This window comes from Zea mays, chromosome 4 (assembly GCF_902167145.1).
Source record: "Zea mays cultivar B73 chromosome 4, Zm-B73-REFERENCE-NAM-5.0, whole genome shotgun sequence".
In the NCBI taxonomy this organism is placed as follows: Eukaryota; Viridiplantae; Streptophyta; class Magnoliopsida; order Poales; family Poaceae; genus Zea; species Zea mays.
In genome coordinates this window covers 160,452,696-160,461,858 of record NC_050099.1, presented here as the reverse complement: position 1 = coordinate 160,461,858, position 9,163 = coordinate 160,452,696, and the positions used below count along the sequence as shown (strand labels likewise).

General features: G+C 42.8%; 1 non-coding gene across 1 annotated transcript; it reads right to left on the bottom strand.

Moving 5' to 3' along the window:
• Window positions 1–8,639: 8,639 nt before the first annotated feature.
• Window positions 8,640–8,815, bottom strand: LOC111591492 (U4 spliceosomal RNA). Its single transcript, XR_004858097.1, has one exon. It is a non-coding gene; the product is annotated as a U4 spliceosomal RNA (small nuclear RNA).
• Between the last annotated feature and the right edge of the window lie 348 nt (window positions 8,816–9,163).

Here is a 9,163-nt window from a genome sequence, read left to right as displayed (position 1 = left end):
CATGAGTGAAGATTATACCAAAGACGGAGAGATGCTCGGAGCGACGACGAAGGATGAGTTATGGAGTGGAGTGGAAGCCTTTGTCTTCGCCGAAGACTCCAATTCCCTTTCAATACACCTATGACTTGGTTTGAAATTCACTTGAGAGCACATTAGTCATAGCATATAAAAGAGACATGATCAAAGGTATATAAATTGAGCTATGTATGCAAGACATCAAAAGAAATTCCTAGAATCAAGAATATTTAGCTCATGCCTAAGTTTGTTAAAGGTTTGTTCATCTAGTGGCTTGGTAAAGATATCGGCTAATTGATCTTTAGTGTTAATATATGCAATCTCGATATCTCCCTTTTGTTGGTGATCCCTTAGAAAATGATACCGAATGGCTATGTGTTTAGTGCGGCTATGTTCAACGGGATTATCCGCCATGCGGATTGCACTCTCATTATCACATAGAAGAGGAACTTTGGTTAATTTGTAACCATAGTCCCTAAGGGTTTGCCTCATCCAAAGTAGTTGCGCGCAACAATGGCCTGCGACAATGTACTCGGCTTCGGCGGTAGAAAGAGCTACGGAATTTTGCTTCTTTGAAGCCCAAGACACCAAGGATCTTCCCAAGAACTGGCAAGTCCCCGATGTGCTCTTTCTATTAATTTTACACCCCGCCCAATCGGCATCCGAATAACCAATTAAATCAAATGTGGATCCCCTAGGATACCAAAGCCCAAACTTAGGAGTATAAACTAAATATCTCAAGATTCGTTTTACGGCCGTAAGGTGAGCTTCCTTAGGGTCGGCTTGGAATCTTGCACACATGCATACGGAAAGCATAATATCCGGTCGAGATGCACATAAATAAAGTAAAGAGCCTATCATCGACCGGTATACCTTTTGATCTACGGATTTACCTTCCGTGTCGAGGTCGAGATGCCCATTGGTTCCCATGGGTGTCTTGATGGGCTTGGCATCCTTCATCCCAAACTTGCTTAGAATGTCTTGAGTATACTTAGTTTGGCTAATGAAGGTGCCCTCTTGGAGTTGCTTCACTTGAAATCCTAAGAAATACTTCAACTCCCCCATCATTGACATCTCGAATTTTTGTGTCATGATCCTACTAAACTCTTCACATGTAGTTCATTAGTAGACCCAAATATAATATCATCAACATAAATTTGGCATACAAACAAATCATTTTCAAGTGTTTTGGTAAAGAGTGTAGGATCGGCCTTTCCGACTTTGAATCCATTAGTGATAAGGAAATCTCTAAGGCATTCATACCATGCTCTTGGGGCTTGCTTGAGCCCATAAAGCGCCTTAGAGAGTTTATAAACATGGTTAGGGTACTCACTATCTTCAAAGCCAGGAGGTTGCTCAACATAGACCTCTTCCTTGATCGGTCCATTGAGGAAGGCACTCTTAACGTCCATTTGGTAAAGCTTGAAGCCATGGTAAGTAGCATAGGCTAATAATATACGAATTGACTCAAGCCTAGCTACGGGTGCATAGGTTTCACCAAAATCCAAACCTTCGACTTGGGAGTATCCCTTGGCCACAAGTCGGGCTTTGTTCCTTGTCACCACACCATGCTCGTCTTGCTTGTTGCGGAACACCCACTTGGTTCCTACAACATTTTGATTAGGACATGGAACCAAATGCCATACCTCGTTCCTAGTGAAGTTGTTGAGCTCCTCTTGCATCGCCACCACCCAATCCGAATCTTATAGTGCTTCCTCTACCCTTTGTGGCTCAATAGAGGAAACAAAAGAGTAATGTTCACAAAAATGAGCAACACAAGATCTAGTGGTTACCCCCTTATGAATGTCGCCGAGGATGGTGTCTACGGGGTGATCTCGTTGGATTGCTTGGTGGACTCTTGGGTGTGGCGGCTTTGGTTCTTCATCCTCCTTGTCTTGATCATTTGCATCTCCCCCTTGATCATTGCCGTCATCTTGAGGTGGCTCATCTTGTTGATCTTCTCCTTCATCAATTTGAGCCTCATCCTCATTTTGAGTTGGTGGAGATGCTTGCATGGAGGAGGATGGTTGATCTTGTGCATTTGGAGGCTCTTCGTATTCCTTAGGACACACATCCCCAATGGACATGTTTCTTAGCGCGATGCACGGAGCCTCTTCATCACCTATCTCATCAAGATCAACTTGCTCTACTTGAGAGCCGTTAGTCTCATCAAACACAACGTCACAAGAAACTTCAACTTGTCCAGTGGACTTGTTAAAGACTCTATATGCCCTTGTGTTTGAATCATATCCTAGTAAAAAGCCTTCTACAGTCTTAGGAGCAAATTTAGATTTTCTACTTTTTTTAACAAGAATAAAGCATTTGCTACCAAAGACTCTAAAATATGAAATATTGGGCTTTTTACCGGTTAGGAGTTCATATGATGTCTTCTTGAGGATTCGGTGTAGATACAACCGGTTGATGGCGTAGCAGGCGGTGTTGACTGCCTCGGCCCAAAATCGATCCAAAGTCTTGTATTCATCAAGCATGGTTCTTGCCATGTCCAGTAGAGTTCTATTCTTCCTCTCCACTACACCATTTTGTTGTGGGGTGTAGGGAGAAGAGAACTCATGATTGATGTCCTCCTCCTCAAGGAAGCCTTCAATTTGAGAGTTCTTGAACTCTGTCCCGTTGTCGCTTCTAATTTTCTTGATCCTTAAGCCGAACTCATTTTGAGCCCGTCTCAAGAATCCTTTTAAGGTCTCTTGGGTATGAGATTTTTCCTGCAAAAAGAATACCCAAGTGAAGCGAGAATAATCATCCACAATAACTAGACAATACTTACTCCCGCCGATGCTTATGTAAGCAATCGGGCCGAATAGGTCCATGTGTAGGAGCTTCAGCGGCCTGTCAGTTGTCATGATGTTCTTGTGTGGATGATGAGCACCAACTTGCTTTCCTGCTTGGCATGCTCTACAAATCCTGTCTTTCTCAAAATGAACATTTGTTAATCCTAAAATGTGCTCTCCCTTTAGAAGCTTATGAAGATTCTTCATCCCAACATGGGCTAGTCGGCTATGCTAGAGCCAACCCATGTTAGTCTTAGCAATTAAGCAAGTGTCGAGTTCAGCTCTATCAAAATCTACCAAGTATAGCTGACCCTCTAACACTCCCTTAAATGCTATTGAATCATCACTTCTTCTAAAGACAGTGACACCTACATCAGTAAAGAGACAGTTGTAGCCCATTTGACATAATTGCGAAACGAAAAGCAAATTGTAATCTAAAGAATCTACAAGAAAAACATTGGAAATGGAATGGTCAGGTGATATAGCAATTTTACCCAATCCTTTAACCAAACCCTGGTTTCCATCCCTGAATGTGATCACTCTTTGGGGATCTTGGTTTTTCTCATAGGAGGAGAACATCTTCCTCTCCCCTGTCATGTGGTTTGTGCACCCGCTATCGATGATCCAACTTGAGCCTCCGGATGCATAAACCTACAAAACAAGTTTAGTTCTTTACTTTAGGTACCCAAATGGTTTTGGGTCCTTTGGCATTAGACACAAGAACTTTGGGTACCCAAACACAAGTTTTTGATCCCTTGTGTTTGCCCCCAACATACTTGGCAACTACCTTGCCGGATTTGTTAGTTAAAACATAAGATGCATCAAAAGTTTTAAATGAAATGTTATGATCATTTGATGCACTAGGAGTTTTCTTCTTAGGCAACTTAGCACGGGTTGGTTGCCTAGAACTAGATGCCTCACCCTTATACATAAAAGCAAGGTTAGGGCCAGAGTGAGACTTCCTAGAATGAATTCTCCTAATTTTGCTCTCGGGATAACCGGCAGGGTATAAAATGTAACCCTCGTTATCCTGAGGCATGGGAGCCTTGCCCTTAACAAAGTTGGACAATTTCTTAGGGGGGCATTAAGTTTGACATTGCCTCCCTGTTGGAAGCTAATGCCATCCTTGATGCCAGGGCGTCTCCCATTATAAAGCATACTACGAGCAAACTTAAATTTTTCATTTTCTAGTTCATGCTCGGCAATTTTTGCATCTAATTTAGCTATATGATCATTTTGTTGTTTAATCATGGAAAGGTGATCATGTATAACATTAACATCAACATCTCTACATCTAGTGCAAATAGTGACATGCTCAGTGGTAGATGTAGAGGGTTTGCAAGAATTAAGTTCAACAATCTTAGCACGCAATATATCATTTTTATCTCTAAGATCGGAAATTGTAACATTGCAAACATCTAATTCTTTAGCCTTAGCAAGCAATTTTTCATTTTCATTCCTAAGGCTAGCAAGAGAAATGTTCACTTCTTCAATCTTAGCAAGCAAATCAACATTATCATCTTTAAGATTGGGAATTGAAACATTACAAGCATTTGAATCAACCTTAGCAATTAAACTAGCATTTTCATTTCTAAGGTTGTTGATAACATCATGGCATGTGCTTAGCTCACTAGTTAATCTCTCACATTTTTCAACTTCTAGAGCATAAGCATTTTTAACCTTAACATGCTTTTTGTTTTCCTTGATTAGGAAGTCCTCTTGGGTGTCCAAGAGGTCATCCTTCTCATGGATGGCACTAATTAATTCATTTAACTTTTCTTTTTGTTGCATGTTTAGGTTGGCAAAAAGGGTACGCAAATTATCCTCCTCATCACTAGCATTATCATCACTAGAGAACTCATATTTAGTGGAGGATTTGGATTTAACCTTCTTCGTTTTGCCGTCCTTTGCCATGAGGCACTTGTGGCCGACGTTGGGGAAGAGAAGACCCTTGGTGACGGCGATGTTTGTGGCGTCCTCGTCGGAGGAGGAGTCAGTGGAGCTCTCGTCGGAGTCCCACTCCCGGCAAACATGGGCATCACCGCCCTTCTTCTTATAGTATCTCTTCTTCTCCTTTCTTCTCCCTTTCTTGTCGTCGCCCCTGTCACTGTCACTAGATAATGGTCATTTTGCAATAAAATGACCGGGCTTACCACATTTGTAACAAACTTTCTTGGAGCGGGGTTTGTAATCTTTCCCCCTCCTTTGCTTGAGGATTTGACGGAAGCTCTTGATGATGAGCGTCATCTCCTCGTTATCGAGCTTGGAGGCGTCGATGGGTGTTCGACTTGGAGTAGATTACTCCTTCTTTTCTTCCGTCGCCTTGAATGCGACTGGTTGTGCTTCGGACGTGGAGGGGTCGTCAAGCTCGTTGATCTTCTTTGAGCCTTTGATCATCAATTCAAAGCTCACAAAATTCCCGATTACTTCCTCGGGAGTCATTAGTGTATATCTAAGATTGCCACGAATTAATTGAACTTGAGTAGGGTTAAGGAAAACAAGTGATCTTAAAATAACCTTAACCATTTCGTGGTCATCCCATTTTTTGCTCCCGAGGTTGCGCACTTGGTTCACCAAGGTTTTGAGCCGGTTGTACATGTCTTGTGGCTCCTCCCCTTGGCGAAGTCGGAAGCGACCGAGCTCCCCCTCGATCGTTTCCCGCTTGGTGATTTTGGTCACCTCGTCTCCTTCGTGCGCGGTTTTTAGCGTGTCCCAAATTTCTTTAGCACCTTTCAACCCTTGCACCTTATTATACTCCTCTCGACTTAGAGAGGCGAGGAGTATAGTTGAGGCTTGGGAGTTGAAGTGTTGGATTTGGGCCACTTCGTCCTCATCATAATCTTCATCCCCTACGGTTGGTACCTGTACACCAAACTCAACAACATCACATATACTTTTGTGGAGTGAGGTTAGATGAAATCGCATCAAATCACTCCACCTAGCATAATCTTCACCATCAAACGTTGGTGGTTTGCCTAATGGGACGGAAAGTAAAGGCGTATGTTTATGAATGCGAGGATAGCGTAGGGGGATCTTACTAAACTTCTTCCGCTCATGGCGCTTAGAAGTAATGGATGGCGCATCGGAGCCGGAGGTGGAAGGTGATGAAGTATCGGTCTCGTAGTAGACCACCTTCCTCATCTTCTTTTTCTTGTCGCCACTCCGATGCGACTTGTGGGAAGAGGATTTCTTCTCCTTTCCCTTCCCCTTGTTGCGGGACTCTTCCGATGAAGCTTTCCCGTGGCTTGTAGTAGGCTTGTCGCCGGTCTCCATCTCCTTCTTGGCGTGATCTCCCGACATCACTTCGAGCGGTTAGGCTCTAATGAAGCACCGGGCTCCGATACCAATTGAAAGTCGCCTAGAGGGGGGTGAATAGGGCGAAACTGAAATTTAACAACTTAATCACAACTACAAGCCGGGTTAGCGTTAGAAATATAATCGAGTTCGAGAGAGAGGGTGCAAAACAAATCGCAAGAGAATAAGGAGTGTGACACACGGATTTGTTTTACCGAGGTTCGGTTCTCGCAAACCTACTCCCCGTTGAGGTGGTCATAAAGACCGGGTCTCTTTCAACCCTTTCCCTCTCACAAACGGTCCCTCGGACCGAGTGAGCTTTTCTTCTCAATCAATTGGAACATAAAGTTCCCACAAGGACCACCACACGATTGGTGTCTCTTGCCTCAATTACGAGTGAGTTTGATATCAAGAAAGAATGAGAAAGAAAGCAATCCAAGCGCAAGAGCTCAAAAGAACACAACAAATCTCTCTCACTAATCACTAATGCTTTGTGTGGAATTGGGAGAGGATTTGATCACTTGGTTGTGTCTAGAATTGAATGCTAGAGCTCTTGTAAGTAGTTGGAAGGTGGAAAACTTGGATGACTTGAATGTGGGGTGGTTGGGGGTATTTATAACCCTAACCACTAAACTAGCCGTTTGGTGAAGGCTGCAGTCGACGGGCGCACCGGACAGTCCGGTGCGCCAGCCACGTCACCAGGCCGTTGGGTTCCGACCGTTGGAGCTCTGACGTGTGGGCCCGCCTGGCTGTCCGGTGGCGCACCGGACAAGTCCTGTAGACTGTCCGGTGTGCCACCCACGCGTGCACTGCTCCTCTGCGCGCGCAGGCGCGCATTTAATGTGTTGCAGTCGACCGTTGCGCGCGAAGTAGTTGTTGCTCCGCTGGCTCACCGGACAGTCCGGTGTGCACCGGACATGTCCGGTGAATTTTAGCGGAGCGAAAATCCGAAGCTGGCGAGTTCAGAGTCGCTCTCCCGTAGGGCACCGGACATTCCGATGAATTATAGCGAAGCGCCTCTGAGAATTCTCGAAAGTGAAGTGTTCAGCTTGGAGTCCCCTGGTGCACCAGACACTGTCCGGTGGCACACCAGACAGTCCGGTGCGCCAAACCAGGGCACACTTCGGTTATTCCTTGCTCTTTTTGTTGAACCCTTTTCTTGGTCTTTTTATTGGCTTTTTGTGAACCTTTGGCACCTGTATAACTTATAGACTAGAGCAAACTAGTTAGTCCAGTTATTTGTGTTGGGCAATTTAACCACCAAAATTAATTAGGAAATAGGTGTAAGCCTAATTCCCTTTCAAACATGTTTGTATAAAATAAAGAATGAACCAAATTTCAGATCGAGTCCTGCACCACATCCGTGAAAAAAATCGTGCACTAACGGGTTAAAATCTTCACACATACTTGTACCCGTTGGGTCGGTTGAAAAAATATAGAGAATAAATAAAGTTATTATATATATTTTATATAATTTTATTTGTTTTGATTTTTTAAACTGTATTACACTATTACTCCTTTTATTTTTTATTTGTCACGTTTTAGTTCAAAAATGAACTAACTGACGACAAATTCGAGACAAGATGTAGTATAAAATATGTCACCAGTAAAACTGTTTGTAAAGTCGAAATTAAAAAAAAATACACTACTCGTATCAAACCGATTTAACGAAAAAATATTAGCAGTCCGCTGATAGCCAGTCTGAGATATCGGATCGGAGGTTCGAAATCGCTGGTCTTATTATTATTTTTGGATCGATGAGACACTGGGCCGATCGATGTCTCAATACGCCAGCATGTGAAAGAAGTGCTGCTGCCTGCGGCCTGCCTGCACGAATGAAATAAAAAGAATAGAAGTGAAATACATCGCGAGTTCTTAAACGTTTTTTAATGCTTAGGACTATGGACTTTCCAAGTGATCATCTGAATTTTTCAACTTTTGAAGCCATTTGAAATCTAGTTATAAATCTGGTCGCGCGCTTCAGCCTTCAGAAGACTTGAAAAGTTGGAAAGGACGGGCTGGTTTCTTGATTGAGCTAAGTAAGCCGGCCCAAATGCAATCAGGCCTACACCCTAATAAATATAACCTGGGTCAAGGTATGTCGGCCCAAATTTATTGTTAGGCCCATGGACAACCGTGTTTTACTCGTACACACATAAAAAATTACCGTGGATTGTAGAGCTTTCCCTAGCAAGGTCTACTTGGTTTAATCACAACTAATTAGTTGCCCGTTCATTGCTACGGTTTATATATATCATATAAGCCGACCTTAGTTAAATAAGATATTTATTCAAGCATGATTATGTATTTTTATTTTCAAATTATTATTATATGTATATATTTACCTAAGCTTTTTTTATATAACATAAACAAACATGAGTCGTAGTGGTAGAAGGAAAGTGCTTTAGACCAAGCAAGCAAGGTTCGAATCGTTCGATGGAGGCAGCGACACACGAAGAAACTCACGTTTAAATATAGTAGAGATCTATGTGGATTGGAAGCATGTGGATTGGAAGAGATTGGTGGATTTAAATTCTAAGCAAGTCAAAATTTCTTCTAATTCCTCCTAATCCAGTCCAATACATTTGAAATTGGAATAACCGAACAAGATTTAAGAGAGTGGGTTAGAAAGTGGGGTTGAAAATAGTTTTCAACCAACAATTGACACGACTCGATGTTACCTCACTACTTTGTGTCATTGCCCTAAGAGCAAAGATATGTCTCACCACTGGCCTGCAACCTTCTTTTATGTTTCGCCTTGTTGCCTAAAATTGCCAATGGAGGCGATATGGTGTGAAAAATTAACAGATCTAATACTAGGGATGGAAAAAATTCACCACGCCACCCCTCCCCTCGATATGCTTCGTTTGGACAGGGACATGGCCACTTTCTTCCATGCTGGACTGGCGGGACATGGCCTAGATAATAAATGGAGTAGGCCAGAGGAAGTTTCCTCATGGAGCTCTATTATGACTCAAATATCTCATAAAATTAAAAATTGACCTAATTGTTCATCAGTAATTTCTAGAGGTAGGTAACCCACGAGAGCCCACAAAAAGTTTGGG